Source organism: Heterocephalus glaber, unplaced genomic scaffold (assembly GCF_053883595.1).
Source record: "Heterocephalus glaber isolate CG9 unplaced genomic scaffold, H.glaber_assembly_v1.0 deba00001479, whole genome shotgun sequence".
Taxonomy (NCBI): Eukaryota; Metazoa; Chordata; class Mammalia; order Rodentia; family Bathyergidae; genus Heterocephalus; species Heterocephalus glaber.
In genome coordinates, this window is record NW_028258316.1 from 4,832,164 (window position 1) to 4,848,394 (window position 16,231).

Consider the following 16,231-nt stretch of genomic DNA (forward strand, 5'->3'; position numbering starts at 1 on the left):
TCTTCACAGACTGCACGTGTGTGCCATAAGAACCTCCGGAGCTTCACGCCGTCCCTGGCGTGTGACAAGGACTGCAGAGCCGCACACAGGACCATCAGCTCCTGCTCCCTCGGCCCGTCCGGTGAACACTTCCTGGATGTTCCTAGTGCTCTGAGGAGCCTCTGCAGTACCGGCCTTGGAGGTCTGGGGCCAATGTCTTTACCACAGGCCCCGGGGCTGTGTAGGGACCTGTGGCCATGGGAATTGTCTCAAAGTCCGGCTGCTGACTTCAGGGCGCCAGGGAACAAAGCTGGCCGATCGAGCTCTCCTAAACATTCAGAACTGCACAAATAAACTCAAATATTTGGTTTTCTTTTATGTGCTCTGATGGCCAGATGGAGAAGCCAGTCCCCCTGCAGGTCAGAGCGCATCTTTTCCACATCGAACAAACACACTGCGTTTGCAAATGTGGGTCCCGGCAGCAGTGACTCATCTCCTAAAAGTGCAGCTGGAATTCCCCAGTTCAAATCAAGTGCTCGGTTTCACATTGTAAATCAGAGTCACAAGGCTGACCTCACACTTTAATCAGCAAAATTCTCCCAAAGTTTAAACACCCTGGAGGCACACATATTCATAGTATTGTCTCCCTTCTCTTAAACATGTTTGTATTTCATTCTAAGCCTTCGTGTGGCCCAAAGACTCTAACTTTGGAGGTTCCCTTCTCAGCTGCCTGAGCTCCTTGCGGGCAGCGTGGCCCGGCTGGGCCCCCTCGGTGGTTCGGCCACCCCTCAGCTCAGAACCCAAGTGAGGGGCAGACGCTGGGGCCGCAGCCCAGCTCGGGCTCCTTCTTTGATTGGATTCTGCTAATCCCTTTACTGCTTCCTTCAGTCCTGAGCGCTTTTCATATTCCTCTTCTGGGGAGGGCAGATATAGTGGGCGGCTAATGACAGCTGATAGGATTCTACACCTCCCAGGGCCTCTGTGACTGCTCCGAGGTCACCCCAAGGACGAGACAGGGCCGGAAAATGAGTGCCCAGGTCCTGCTGCCTTTGCCAACCACAGGCCCTGCATCCGGCCGCCCCAGGGCTGCGCCCAGAGAAGGCGACAGGGAGACCTTGGGTTTTGGGAGTTTGCTTTGGGGACGACGGACCGGCTGACTGGCTTCCCCTGCTGCTCCACCAAATGACCCAGCAGGAGCAGGGCCCTAAGCTTCCTCCCGGGTAGCGCAGGGAGCTCTGCGTCAGCCTCAGCCCCTCGCTGCTGCCCTTTGTCCCCAGGCGCCCGGGGCTGGGGCCGGCGAGGCGGACCCCACAGTCACAACAGCACCTCCGTCACTGAGCACTTCCTAGGCGCCAGCGCACGGTCGGGCTGTCCACCCAGCTAGATCATCACAAGAACCCCGGGAAATCAGTAACCCGTGTCCATTCAGCAGAGCGGCTCGGAGAGGTTAAGCAACCTGCCCAAAGTCACACAGCTTGGAAAGTGGACCTGGGATTTGTCCAGCCCTGTCTGTGTCCTTGCCCCCTCTACTCGGTCCTTGTGTCCTTCCCCAGGGTCCCCTTCATGTAGGGGCGGCGGGTGGCTGTGGAGGACGCCGGGACAGCCCTTCACAGCGAGAGAATTCTGTTCCGTGTCCACCTCACCCTCGCCTCAGTTATCCTGTCTGCCACCCAGAGCCGGCCTGAGAGAATTAGATCCACTTGGAGCTGCCTGGGCTGCAGGTGACAGAGCAGTGCTGGCCCACAGCAGGGTGCCCACAAGGGACACAGGAGGGGTGGGGCGGGGTGGTTCTCTCCAGGCCCCCAAAGCGCAGCAGTGGGCAGAGCTTGTCTGAGTAACCCTGCAGCTGTGGTTTAGCGGGGATGCCCTGTGCCTCCTTCCTGGACCCCCAACTACAAGGCACCCCAAGCCATCAGCCCAGGTCCAGCTGGGGGGCTCAGGGAGCCAGGCTCAGGCAGGGACAGGACTCCCCTGTGCCTGCACCCATGGGGGCAGTCCCAGCCCACGCCAGTCTCAAAGGACCCAGTGTGGCAGAGAGGAGGCAGGCGGGTGGTCCAGCGGTCAGCGCTTGGCCTGGCTGCCCACTGGGTAGTGGCTTCCTCTCCATCGGTCCTGGGAGACAATAATGACTTTCTGGGCTGCTCCACGCTATGCAACTGGGACGTCTCTAGCCCCAGAGGTCCCCGTCCGAACAGCTGCCCCTCCTCAGGAGACCCAGGACGGCCCCACTGCCTGGGGAGCGGCTTTGGTCTCCCTGGCACAGCCGGCAGGGCTCCTGTGTGTTCTGTGAGCTCCAGCAGCTTCATCTATGGGGCACTTACTGTGCCCCAAGCCTTAATGCCAAGGCCCTTCATGCCTGCTGCATGCTGTAGGGAGGGTTCTCCCCATTTCACGGATGAGGTGCAGGATCTGGGGGTGGGGTTCCAGGAGCAGAGCCACATTCTGTACTGGGTGAGGGGCTTCATGAAGGTGGGGCTCTCAGGGGAAGTCAGGCAGGAAGGCTGCAGGGTGCACGGTCAGGTGAGCAAGGGGCTCAGCTGGGTCCCTGAGGGTCTTGGGGTGTGGATAATCCCATCCCAGACCAGAAGTGGGCTTTGCACCAGTGCACGGGCTGGAGGTTGCATATTGTCCAGGCAAAGTCTTGAGAAGCAGGTGGAGGAGGCAGCGTCAGGGTGCCAGGGGTCTCCTGGGTACTTGTCTGAATCGCTCACGTCGGAAGGGACAGAGCCAGGAGTCAAATTCAGCCCCAGCCATGGAGGACGCTAACCTCTGCCCCCCGTGGAGCTGGCACATGGCCCACGCTCAGGGCTGCCCAGCTCCTTCCCTGCCCTCGGCGCTGAGTGACCGGCACATATACTTCGTGCTTTATTAAGCCACATATTGCAGCAGGCTTAATACCGGTCTCACTGGGGGAAATAGGGCCTGAGTGGCTCATGCATTATTTATGCCATGGGACCCGGCGCTGGGGAAGGCAGGGGCCGCCTGGGATGGGCTCGGTCAGCAGCACAGAGATGTCCCCAGGCTCGTGGGGCCCATTACACGGCCCTGAGTTAGGGCCCTTCTCAGCAGCACTGCCACCAAACTGGCCAGGGAGCTGATTTAGGAAAGAGTCTGCAGTGGGCTGCACCGCTGGTGTGGCTGAGGGTGAGTCCCCCCCAGTTCCAGATCCGCTTGGAGGGGCCAGGACCCAGGGGGCCCATCTCCCCTCACCCCAGCTCGCCAAGCTGCCTGCTGCCCCCTCCGGCCGCTCACTTCTGGTCTTCATGGTGTGGCTGAGTGGCACTGTGGCCATTGAGGCAGAAGGCCAGAGCGTGGACAGGTCGGGGCGGAGCCTCTGCCAGCCTGGTTCCCAGGGAGACAGGTGGACAAGTGGACAGATGGATGCGAAGGTGGTGTGCTGGGAAGGACCCTGAGGTTCTAGGGTCTTTCCCCAGGCTCCGGAGCAGAAGAGCATCTTACAGATGAGCATCAAGCCCCTGAGGCACGAAGCAACTTATCCAAGGTCACGTGGCTTGGAATGACCCCAGAGCTGGCCTCAACTACCCGGCCCATCCCTTCACCAGCTCCCGCAGTGCTCTTCAGTCCTGGGACAGTCAGCATTCTGGAAAGACCTCTCTGTCAAAGAGTACCCCAGAGCAACCTGCTAGGCCTCTCACCTCCTGTGTGTACCTCCAACCCACCCCAGACCTCTGGGCCTCGAAGTGGCTGCCTGAAACTTGCTCAGGGCTCCTCATCCCTCTTCTGCTTCCTGCAACACCACTGCCCGCCCAGGAGCCAACACAAGTCTGCTGGTACCACCCCTGGCTGAAGTCCTGGGTCTAGCCCAGTGCCGGGCACAGAGGAGGCATGTAGTGAATCCCCACAGAATGAGTAAATGAGGGTTTGGCATTGGTTGGGCCCACGATGGCCGTGAGTCAATGAAGCCAGGTTAGAATCACAGACCTAGACCCCAGCTGGGGTCCTCAGCTGGGCCCACCCTGCTGTGCTGTCGCCTGTTGAGAAGACTTTGGGCGTTGGAAGCAGACAGACCCGATTCCAGTGCCTCCGGTTGGCCGTGTGACCTCGCAGGGTCACTGGTCATCTCAAAACCTCCACTTTGTTCTCACAAAACAGCAACTACCTACTGGGGCTGTCCCAAGAGGCAGAGAAGCCAGGAGAGGTGGCACATGCCTGCAATCTCAACACTTAGGGAGGCTGAGGCAGGAGGATCTCAAGATGAACCCAGCCTTGCTCCCGGGACAGGGGGTCTTAAGTCTGCCTCAGTGGCCCCTGTGTGCTGCCCCTTCCAGGGAGACCCAGGAGCCCCTGGGATGCGGAGGCTCAGGGAAGCCCGTGCAGACCCCCGGGAAGCCCTGTGGAGGTGGATCCTCCAAACACGGCTCCAGACACATTTTTTTTTTTTGGTACCGGGGATCGAACTTGGGACGTTGCACTTTCGAGGCAGGCGCCAGAACCACTGAGCTAAATCCCTGGCCCACCAGACACATTTTTACCACCTCTTCAACAGGAGCCCACTCGTCTGGCCACACCCAGGACTCTAGTGCCTCGGTTTACCCCCAGTTCCACAGAACCAGGCTAATCCCATAGGACACAACCAAGAGGGAGGGAGCTCAGACCTGGGTGACAGCCAACCCGAGCCCTCCCCCAGCTGGCTCTGTCCCAGCCGGGTGCAGAGGCCTCAGGGAGGGCGGGTCTGGTCCTGACAGAGCCCCTGGCTAGGAAGGGGCTGCTCCCAAGGGTACTGTGTTTGGTGGGCCATGTGGCAGGGAGGTGCTGGCCAGCGCCCCAGCCCCTCTGCTGCGATTTCAAAGGTGAACGTTCTGAGGAGTGCGGAGCTTAGGGAGGCAGGTGGATCCGTATTCCATGGAAGGAGGGCGTGAGAGAGAGAGACGGTGACACAGGCAGACACGGAAACGGAGACACGCAGGGACTCAGGGACAGAGAAGCAGCTCGTGGGCCCTGCACGGAGACGCCTCTGGGTCACAGCTGGACAGGCGCAGGCCACTCAGAGCCTGGGCAGCCACGGCCCCAGGGAGAGGAAGCGAGTCCCCTCCCTCAGCTCACGGGGCCTGGGTCCTCACCCTTGACACTGGGCACCTGAGCCGGGCCCTCCCCAGCCCAGCTCAGTCAACATCTGTCAGCCTGTGCCTCCCGCTGGGGAGGTGGAGAGAGGTGGTGACCCCGGGCAGGGCCAAGGCACCCACCCCAGCCCACCCCCAACCTGGGGAAGAATTGTTTTCCATGAAACCCATCCCCAGTGTCGAAAAGACTGTTCCTATTATCACACAGGTGGAGGGGGCCACAGGGCTCACGTGCGGCTTCAACGTTTGAACATGTCTTCCCTCAGTCCTCCTCTGTTCTTTCCTTCCTTCCCTCCCTTCTGTTTGAGGTACAAGATATGCTAGGCAAGCATTCTACTGCTGAGCTACATCCCAACCCTTTTTAAAAATGTTATTTGCTGGCCGGGGATTTAGCTCAGTGGTTCCGCCGCCTGCCTCACAAGCGCAAGGTCCTGAGTTCGATCCCCAGTACAAAAAAAAAAATGTTGTTTGCAGACAGGGTCTTGCTCAGTCACCCAAGCTGGCCCCCGACTTGTGATCTTCCTGTCTCAGCCTCCTGGGTAGCTAGGGTTATAGATGTGTGCTACCTCACGCAGCTTGAATTTGTATTTCTACTACCCAAGCATGTGGTCTTTAAAGCCAAGAGCAGCCCAAGGCCTTGCTGAGATTAGGGAGATTACTTGGTGGCACACACCCATAATCCCGGGACTCTGGGAGGCTGAGGCAGGAGGATCATGAATTGAAGCTCAGCCCGGGCCATCTAGCAATGTAATGAGTCCCCGTCTCAGAATAAAAACAAACAACAAAGAAAAAGACTTGGGGATGTAGCTCAGTCTGAAGCTCCGGGTTCAATCCCCAGCCCTGGAAAAAGAAAGGAAAAGAGAAGAAAAGGTACCGCCCACCTCCCCTTGTCCCTGTGCGGCCCTCTCTCCTCTCCCCCTTCCCTCCTGGAACACACGAATCGTGTGACAAAGCATCTGGCCTCAGTAAATTATTAAGAAATAAAACGTTGAGGCCGGGGACTTAGCTCAGCGGTTTCGCCGCCTGCTGAGCAAGCGCAAGGACCGGAGTTTGATCCCCGGTACCAAAAAAAAAAAAAAAAAAAAAGAAAAGAAAGAAAATGTTGAGAGTGAAGCACCTCCTGCTCTGAGGGTTCCCAGTCACCCGCAGGTCTCGGGGCCGCAGGGCTCCTCTGCCCAGCCCAGCCACCACACACAGCCTCTGCCGGGACTGGGCCAGAGCCTGGGGCGCTCACCCTCGGGATCCCACCTGGCCCTGCAGGTCACCCCAGGCCTGGGCTGTGACCAGCTGCTCCCCAGGCCCACCCCACAGGGCCGGCGGCCTGGGCAGCTGGTGGCCGCTTGATGGGGCTGGTGCCTGGGGGAGGGGATTTAAGGCTTGGCCGCAGCCCCTCCCTGGCTGGCCCGGTGCCCCAGAGCCTGCCGTGGGCCCCAAAGGTGGCTGGCTCTGCTCGGCAGGGTCTGGTGCCGGCCCTGGTTTAGCTCTCCCGGGAAGACCCGAAGCCCAGTTTCCTGGGTCTCTTGCCATGGATTCTGATTCTGTGACCTTAGTCGGAGCATTTTATTACATAAAATAATAGTTTATGTTGCATATAGTATTTCATAAGTACCGTCTTTTATTATTGTTGAGATAAAATTTGCCATTTTAACCATTTTATAGTGCACCATGCGCTGTCACAATTTACGCGACCAGCACCCCTATCTTGTTCCAGATCTTTTTTTTTGAATCACCCTAGAGACCAATTAAACAGTCAGTTCCCAGCCCAGTCCCTGCCCACCCCACCTCCAGTCCCCGGCACCCGCTCTTCGTTTTCTCTCTGTGGATTTGCCCGTGCGGGACTTTTCCTAGGAATGAGTCCACAGCATGTGTGTCTTCCCCTCCATGAAAGGCTTCCGGTTCCTCCCACGTGGCTGTGTGGATCAGCACCCCCTCCCTGCCAAATCCTCCCCTTAGGACTGGGCCTCCTCTGCTATCCCGTGTGCTTGGATGGATGTGCGTTTGTTCCCGGGGCTGTTGGGAATAACATGGCCAGACACGTTTGGATCCAGGGTTTCGCATGGATTTGTGCTTTCACTTCCTTTGGGCAGATGCCTGGGAGTGGAATTGCTGGGTCAAACGAGAACCTTGTTTAAATTTGGCCAAACTGGTTCCCCTGCCAGCACTGTGCAGGGCTCTGACTGTCGCTGGCTAGTGGCTAGAGTGGGTCCTTGCTTTAGTGAAATGAAAATTAAAGCAAAAGCACAAATTTACAGGGAAAAAAAGCTTTAATTAGAAAGTTAGGGGGAAGATAGGAAAAGACTCCAGCTTAGGTATCTGGGGGGGGGCTCTGATATCGGGGTCCAGACTGGTGCACCCCCAAAGATGAGGCAGCTTTTAAGCACTGATCATTATCTCCGTCCTGTGTCACAGCTCTGAGATCCTCATGGCCCAGGAAGGCAGGTGCTGACAGGTTTGCAGTGGCTGGAGGCCTCGGCACAGCTGAATGTCCCTGTAACCCTCCCATCTTGGTGAGCTTGCTCTCGAAGGGGACAAGGTCCTGTAGGGTCAGGGCCACTCAGCCCTGTCCAGCAGCTCCCCGAAAGACAGTCCCTAAATGATCCACAGACCCTGTGCAGAGTGGGGAAGAGGTGACCAAGATTTCCAGTAACAAGGACACAAAATGAAGATCAAGCTTTGTTCTGCTTTTGTTACCTTGGGCATCTGTAGGCCCAAGTGAAGAGTCATGGTTGATAACAAAAGTGGCTTTTAAATACCTTCTGTCCCCAAAGAAAATGCAGATCATGCTCTTAAAGAGCAGTGACAAGGGCATACTGCTGCCTGTCTCCCCAGCCCCATGGCGGCCCGACTAGGTCATGACTCTGTCTCAGTTTCTCTAGCTCCTCAGCAACACTTGTTATTCTTTTCTTTTTTCCCTTCTCTTCTTCTCTTCTCTTCTCTTCTCTCCTCTCCTCTCCTCTCCCCCCACCCTCTGTCTTTCCTTCTTTCTTTCTTAATGTTGGCCATGCCATTGTGGGGTGTGAGTGGCTTCTCTCACTTTGGCTTTGCCTACGTATTTTTAAGGCCCTGGATGACTCTGATGGGCGCACAAGATGGATGAACCCCCAGTTTGCTCGGCTTGGTGTCTCCCCGCTTCTCTCATACCATTCCCCCGAGTCTTTGGAGGCCCCTCTGTGTGTCCACTTCAGACGAAAAAGCAGATGCCTGAGTGAGATGTTCTCAGGTGTACTGGTCAGCTTTTTCATCACTGGGACAAAGCACGGGACACTTGCAACTTAAAGGAAGAGATTTTAGCTCACAGTTTCCAAGGGTTCAGTCCATGGTCAACTAGCTACAAGGCAGGCACATCATGGAAGAAGGGCATGGTGGAGGAAAGCTGCTCACCTCATGGCATCCAGGAAGCAGAGAGCAGAGCAAGAACCAGCGAGGAGGGAGCCAGGGACCAGAACAGTCCCTGAGGTCACATGGTGACCCACTTCATCCAATCAGGCCCTAGCTGCTAGCAGCCCATTCAGCTCCAATCCCTCCATGGGTTTCCGCAGGGTGAAGTCAGTGCCACACGATCCAGTCACCTCCCCAGGAGCCCTTAATCCAGTCAAGATGACAGGATTATCCGGCACCCTGGGTGACTGCCACCAGCCGCAAAGCCAGACCCTGCCAGGTGATAGCTCTTCTCCGTGACAGTCACACCTGTCACCGCCCCATTGGTGGGAGCTGGAGATGCTCAGACTGTGACAGTTCCAAGGTCACCACCCCTCCCGGGCCACCAGATTCCAACGTCCCTGCTCCTCCTCTGTGGGTAAAATGTGGGGGACCAGAGCTGACAAACCGCAGCCTGCAGGTCAAGTCTAGCTCCAGCCACTTTGGTTCAGCCCTGAGCTAAGCGTAATGTTTGCATTTTGAGGGGGTTGTAAAAAGAAATCAAAGATGGATGTGCAAAGTCTAAAGCATTTACCATCTGGCCCTTTCCAGTTCGGACCATGGTGCTGCTTAGTGTGGTGGCTGTAATGATGGACGCCCCCGATCTGGGGACGGAGAGTGTGTGACATTCGGGCTGTCTCCCTGCAGAGGCTTGCCCAGGACAGGGGACACAGAACCCGGTTTCCCAGCCCCAGCCCCGCCCCAGGGTCCCCATGGCCAAGGAGCGGCTCTCTGTGGTTCAGTCCTCCCCCATCCCAGGAGGAGGTGAAAAATGTGACGCCTCAAAGTGCAACATTAAAGTTTCATGGGGGCCCATGCATATTTAATGGGCTTAACAAAGCATCCTTAAAGACAGTGCAGACAGCCCCGGGGTGGGGCAGGCTGCCCAGCGAAGCGCTCCCTCCCTCGTCTGTGTGTGGTGGCATCCCTGGGACAACTTGGCATCCCGAGCTCCTGCCACAGCAAGCGCGGCCCGCAGCCTCCCAGGGAGCTGGCCTTCATCATTAATATTACAAGGGAGTCGCGGGCGAGACTCCACTGCCCGGCCCCTTTCCAGGACACCCCTCGGACAGTGCAGAGACCCCTCGTACCCCCATCCCGGCTCACTGCTGGGGTGTCAGCTGGAGACACCCAGGTCACAGCTGGCTCATTCTTTCTGGCCTGGCATCTCGCGGCCGTCAGGCTCTCGTGACCTCAGTCCAGGGTCCCCTTAGCCACAGGCCCACGGTGACCCACTCCCAGCCACTCGACTTCAAGGCCCCAGGCTCCTCTCTGTCACCCCAGATATTCCTGGGGTCCCCAGCTTTTCCCTGCTGCCTCTCAGAGGCGTCTCCTGTCCTCCCTTCCTGGGAATTCTCAACTGTCACGAGACTCAGCCCTGGCCCATCCCCGGCTCCCGGCCCAGTTCTCACCCCAGGCCGCCTGTGTGTCGAGATGACACGAAGCCCGTCCCTGTGCTGGTGTCTCTCGGCCTCCTTATGCCCCTGGGGTTGGGGACTCAAGGCTCCCCCCATTTTGGTTTCTATCTGGACATCCCCCTAAAGCCTCACACTCTCATAGATGGGGTTCAGGGGGCGATTAGATTACGGGGTGTGATACTCATTAGTGGCTTAGTCTGGGGGTGAGTTATACTGTTAGGGGTGGGGCCTGCTCACTGGGTGTGGCCTGGGAGGGTCTATCTCCCTCCCTGGCTCCTCCCTTTTCACTCTGCTTCCTGTCTGTCTGCCATGCCTAGGGCAGCTCCCCTCTGCCTTGCCTCAGAGCCAAACAACTATGGACTGAGACCTGAGCCAAAATAAGCCCCTCCTCTTTAAGTTGCAGGAGTTGGAGATCATGTTCCAGAGAGGACGAAAGTGACTAAGACTCCCCCAGCCCAGTCTGTCCAACAGGAAGCTTCAGATCTACCCCCAAGCCTGGTCCTGGCCCAAGGCTCCCTGCAGAGGTGAGCAGCACCCCGCTGAAACGCCCAGGCCAGGTGCCAGCCCCGTGCCCTCTGCTCCCAAGCTCACTTGGGCCCCCTCCTCTCAGCGCCGGCTGGCTCTTCCTCCTCCCTGCCCTGGCCTAAGCCACCACCACCTCTCTGGCCCCATGCAGCCCCCTGCTGGCCCCTTGTTCCCTTGCCCACCGCTGCCATCGCCGCAGTGAACTTCCAAGTGGGGCTTGCTTCTGTCTGGAAACCAGCCCCACCCCTTGCCCCAACTCAGTTGCAGGCCAGGCCTGTCTCCCACATCCCCTCGGACTCCCCACCCCACAGGGTCCTGGGGTCAGGCAGAAGCACACAGACTTGGCCACACCCACCCTGGGCTGCTCATGGTGCCTGGAGCCCAGAGCAGCACTGTGTGACCCCAAGTGTCCCCTGGTCCACGCTCAGAAGAGCTGACACGCACCTGCTGGCATCTGGGGTGCCCACTCAGCTGTCGTAGCTACCCTGGTGGGGAGCCCAGACCTGCTTGGGGTCACAGGAACTCAAGGGTTTGTCCTGTGAGCAGGGAAGTTTGGGACGAGGATCAACCAAGCAGCCATGCAGGCCAGGGGCTTAGCCATGTGTCCTGCAACATCAGGTTCTGTGGGCCGGCTTTGTGGGAGCCCAAAGCAGAAGGGGGGAAGTCAGGAGACCAGCAGGGAGCCTTGGAGCCCTCAAGAGCCACCCTCAGCTCAGAGCAACGCTGATGGCCAGCTTGGGACCCCAGGTGAGCTTGTGTTTGAACCGTGGTGCAGCTGACGTTGGATCCAGATACTTGGTTTGGCATATGGGGCCCATGTAGGTCTGGCGGCAGGGGTGGGAGGGGCACCTGTCCCAGGCCAGCCTTGGGCTAGGGGGACCTGGCAGAGGGGGCCTGGAGACTCTGAGCAGCAGGTCACGTCTCCGGCGGCTGCTCGGGAGGAAGCAGGTGTCCTGGCAGCCCTGTTGTCTCCCCGGCCCGTGCCGACAGCCCACACCCACCTCCAAGACGGCACCAGGGACTCAGCCGGCCTCACATGTGGGAAGCAGCTTCAAATTCCTGTGCCATTTGTTATCTCTCTTTTTAAGAGCAAAAACATTCTCCTGAACATCCTGGGAAGCCTGTGATTTCAGAGTCTAAGATTCTCCAGTCCAGAGACTGCGTGGGGAGATTCTTGGAGGTGGAGATTCCCTCCCAGTGCTGGGGGGAGGGCAGGCCTTGGATGGTCCAAGGGGCTCAGCTGTGTGGCCTGGGTTCCCCACCCCACCCCGGCCCGAGAGCCAGAGGCGGCTCGGGGCAAGAGCCCGGCTGCCGGCTTCTGGGGGCAGGAGTTCAAAGGCTCTGCCGTGTCCCTGCCAGGCACAGTGGCAGCCAATCCCGCAAGTCTGGCGGGATCAGGCTGCAGAAGGGGCCCTGCAGTGCTTGGCTCGCATCTCCCTTCTCCAGGTCGGAGAGGCCCCCACTCTCAGAAGCGCCCAGGTGGACGGTCAGGCCCTGGCCCTGGCTCTCAGCCCCCTTCTCACAGGGCCTGCAGGGACTCAGGGTGGCCTCCCGGGGGTCAGAGTTTGGCCCAGGCCTGTTAGGACTGCGCAGAGCACTCCAACGCCCTTCCAGCATCAGACACAGCCCAAAGCCCTCTCAACCCCAGCCACCGGCTTCATCCCTGAGGCCACGTCCCCCTGGGATCTCTAGGGCTGGGTGCCCAGGGGTGGGGCAGCATCCGGGTTTGCTGGCCAACTCACACCCAACAGAGGCCCAAGCCACCTCCTCCTCCTTGGGTCCCAGCAGGTGACCCCTGCCAGGTCCTCCCTTGGGCTGAGCCCTGGGCGTGGTGACAGCCGGCAGCTCCCTCTTGAGCCCTCTGTGTTCTGACGCCCATAATCTATGGGAGAAGGCGGGGAGGGAGTGGCAGGTGGGGGCTGCCAGCAGCAAACCTGGTCCAAGCCTGAGCCGGATGGTGCTGGAGCCTGGAATCAAACAACCAACACTGGGGCCAAGAGTTGGGCAGGGAGACTTCACTCCTTGCCACTGCTGAAGGGCTGTTCGGATCGGGCCCAGGCCCTGGGGTGGGTCTGAGAGTTCATGGGAGAGCAGAGTCAGGGTCAAGAGGGGCACAAGGGCCTTTGTGCAAGAGCTCGGGTGGGGAGGTGAGGAAGATAACAGCAGCTCTGCTCGGTGCCCAGCCCTGTGTGGTGCAGCCAAGGCCCCTTCTCTCACTGTATCTTCACAGCCACCCACAGAGTTTAGTATTGTGTTATTTTTATCAGCCCCTTTCGCAGATGCAGAAACTGAGGCTCTCAGTGGTGAAATGGCAAGCACGTGACCAGGCCAGGCTGGGACCAGAACCCAGATCTGCCCACCTGCCCCGCTCCGTTAAGCCCGCACATCTGCCCTGCTTCTGGGATGCAGGTGGGGAGCCCAGGGCACTCGCCACCCCCCACCCCACCCGCCAGCATCTGAGCTGTGATACCCCAGCCCCTTAGCAAAGTGACCCCATGTCCGGGCCTTCTGTGACCTCCACAGGGGCCCCGAGAGACAGCCTCGCTCACAGAAGGGGAACTGAGGCAGGAGAGGGAATGCGAAGTGACGGGAATCATCCAGAGCAGTTGAAGAGGCCACCAGCTGAGACCCCAGGGTGCCTGGCTCTCGGCTCAGTTCCTTCCGCCACCCTCCCTGGGACCGTCAGAGCAGCAGACTGGCCACAGCGGGTGCCCTCCCAGGAGGGGAAGCAGGACAGGCCGTGACAAGGACACCTGCAGCTGTGCGACCTGAGGGGAGAGCTCCTCCCTCGAGCTGGGGCGGGAGTCTGTGCAGCGCCTGGACACTGGACGAGAGCTATGAAGGTCCAGCCTCCCTGTCACCCCTGCCCAGGAGGGAGCTTCCTGGCCCTGGAGGAGAGGACCCCACTAATCCATCCAGCCAGCCGCACCTCCTCCCGGCCGGTGAGGGCTGAGCCGCGGCTCCACCAGAGCCTGGCGTCGGAGGCCACTCCCCGGGCGCCGGGTGGGAGGGCAGTGACCCCACCTTCACCGGACCCACATCATGGTGGCTGGGCCCAGCCTGCTGCAGCCCTTCCAAAGCGTGTGCTGCTGAGGAGGAAAGTGGAAAAACAGAACCAGACGCCTCTGAACATCCTGGCTTGGAAGGTGGCTCGTTCCTCGCGCTCCTCCTGTCCTCTCCTGCTGCCTGCTACCCCCGGCCCCCCACCCTCAGGCCCGGCCTGCCTGCGGTCTCAGTGGCCCCTGCCCTGCCCTGCTGTCCTCCACGGCTCCATCACCCTGAGACTCAGCTCAACCCAGGCCTGAGCTCCCTTGGGAGCTGCACTGCCGGCCGCTCTGTGTGGCCCACACCAGGCCTCGCCTGTGGCCCCTGCCTGCCCCTCAGCCTCTCTGGAGAGGTTGGGGCCTTTGCCAGCCCCCGAGGGGCCTCCTACCAAGGAAATGAGGCCCAGCTGTGCTCTGGGGAAAGGTGACTCATGACAGGGCTCCGTGCTGTCCCCTCCCGACTCAGGAAAACAGCAGGGCAGGGGCTGGGTCCCCAGGGGCTCTGGCGGCTCTGGCCCACTGGCTTGGAGGAAATGCACGGCACCTGTCAGCCAGCGGAGCCCAAACCCGACCTCCCCTCCCTCCAGCCCTTTCCTTGACAACAGCCCCAGGGTCTCCGGGAGGAGGAACCTGGGAAGGGGGTTGTGCCGGGCACCTGGAGGGCCCTGCAGGCCTCAGTTTCCCACTGGACCTCAAGAGGGTTGAGCTGATGACCTCTACCAGCTCTCCAAATTCCGACACTGAAGGGTTTGCGACCAGCGGCCCCCGCCCCGAGTCTAGCTCCATCACTGAGGGAAAATAAAGGGAAAAAAATAACACCCACCCCATCTAATCCTTTCCCGGCTTATACCACGCAGCTCGGCTCTCTCGCCGGCTCCTCTGGGGGATGATGGAAATGTGAATTTAAATAGAGTTATGTTGAAAGAACATTACCCAGCACGGGCCCAGCAGGGAGGGCGCTGCCGAGGTACAGAGGCAGGGCCGCGGTTGGCCCGCGGGAGTAGGAGCGAGGCCAGCACCCCTGGACAATTACAATCAGGACTGCTTGATTAGCCTTCCTCCTGGCAGAGCCCTCCCTGTGAATCTCTTAATAGCTAGCTGCCTCCCCGGGGGCGGCTGGCCGGACGCTGGGGACCAGCCGTGTGTGGATAATCTCCTGGTGGCACCGAGATGCCATCCGAAGCTAACAGGGCTCTCCAGAGTGGCTCTCCAGGCAGCTCGCTCCCCGCCTTTCCCGGCAGGACGGCCACCAGCCCAGGACAGGATTAGCGTGGCTATCTGCTGAGCCAGGGCCTCAGACATGGGCTCTGGGCAGAACTGAGCTGGTGCCATGAGCCAAGGGTCTGGGACACCTGGTGGCCCCTGGTGGCCTCCACACGCCTTGCCCTTTCCCACTGCCTGGGCACCCTTGTGGGCAGACAGGCTGCCTCCCCAGATGCTGGGCGCCACTGAAGGCCAAGGCGAGGGCTGGGGTGGGGCAGAGGACAGGGGAAACCTAGCAGGAAGGAGGGCTGGGGACTCATGGGCTTGAGCTTGACCAGAGGGAGCTCTGTCCTGTTGAGCATGAGGCTCCCCAGCTGCGGGAAGAGGGGCTGACAGAGGGAAGTGGGTTCTGGGAAACAACACCAAAGGCGCCAGTCGGTCAGACCGGCGCAGTGTGCTGGGTGTCCTAGCAAGACGGGGTGCTCCCACCCACCCAGTGCGTGCCCCTCTGGGCTCCCTGGGAGCAGCCGCTGTGGCTGTAAAAGCCGCCCCCGCCCCGCCCTTGCGTGTGGACGGTAGGGGCTCCTGCTGGTGGGCAGGGCCGGCTGAAATGAAGGGAGCAACTAGGCAGAGCGCCCGTGAACGGCTGTGGCTTCTGTCTTGTTCTTTCTCCCAGTGGCTCGTGCTGGGGAGGCGGCTGCTCCCATGTCATGAGGATGCTCAAGCTCTCCCATAGAGAAGCCCAAGAGCGAGAAGCAGGTCGCCAGCCACAGCACCATGGTGCGCCGTCTTGAGGGGGCCCGAGGACCAACAGGAACCCCCCAGCCTGGCTGCCCCTGGATGCCGACCCCCATAAACCCAGTGAGACAGTAAATGTTTGTCTTAAGCCGCTGCATTTGAGATGGTTTGTCATCTGGCAGTCGCTAACCGGTACAGGAAGCACCTTCTGTTCTCTTTGTTTGACTGGAGTCCCCCGGCGGGCACTGTGCACGTGAGGGCCTGGCTTCCGCGTAGCTGCGCTGTGTGTCTCAGCAGGAACAGCGATTGTCGGGATTGAGTGGGCTTTGGGCTCCAGATCCGTGTCCCCTCCCTTCCTACCCCCTGGACGCCAGAGACAGGACTGCTGCACAGGCTAGGGGACTCTGCCCACTCATTCATTCATTCATGCATGCATGCATCAAGACCCTCGCTGCCCTGTAGCCTTGGTCCAGCCTCGGGGTCTCTCTGCCAGGACCCAGGATGGCCTGGCATTGGGATGGAGGTCACCACAGCCCTGGGTGCAGAGAAGGCGGGGTGGGCAGGGCCGAGGCGGTCAAGGCCGGCACCTTCCCATCCACACCGCTGGGGTCTGTGGGAAGGAGGCAGAGAGTCTGCAGCAAGGCCAGCAGTGGGAGGGGGACGCAGAGTCTTACAGACCATCCTGCCCTTTGACCTCGTAATCTCTTCCCAGAAGCCACCTGAGGAAGCAATTAGCAAGCGGGTGCTGCTCAGCAGCAACTGGAAAATGGAAAGGCTCATCCAAAAATCAGGGAAATTCATGCACAGGTTTCAGGAGCCCATCCTG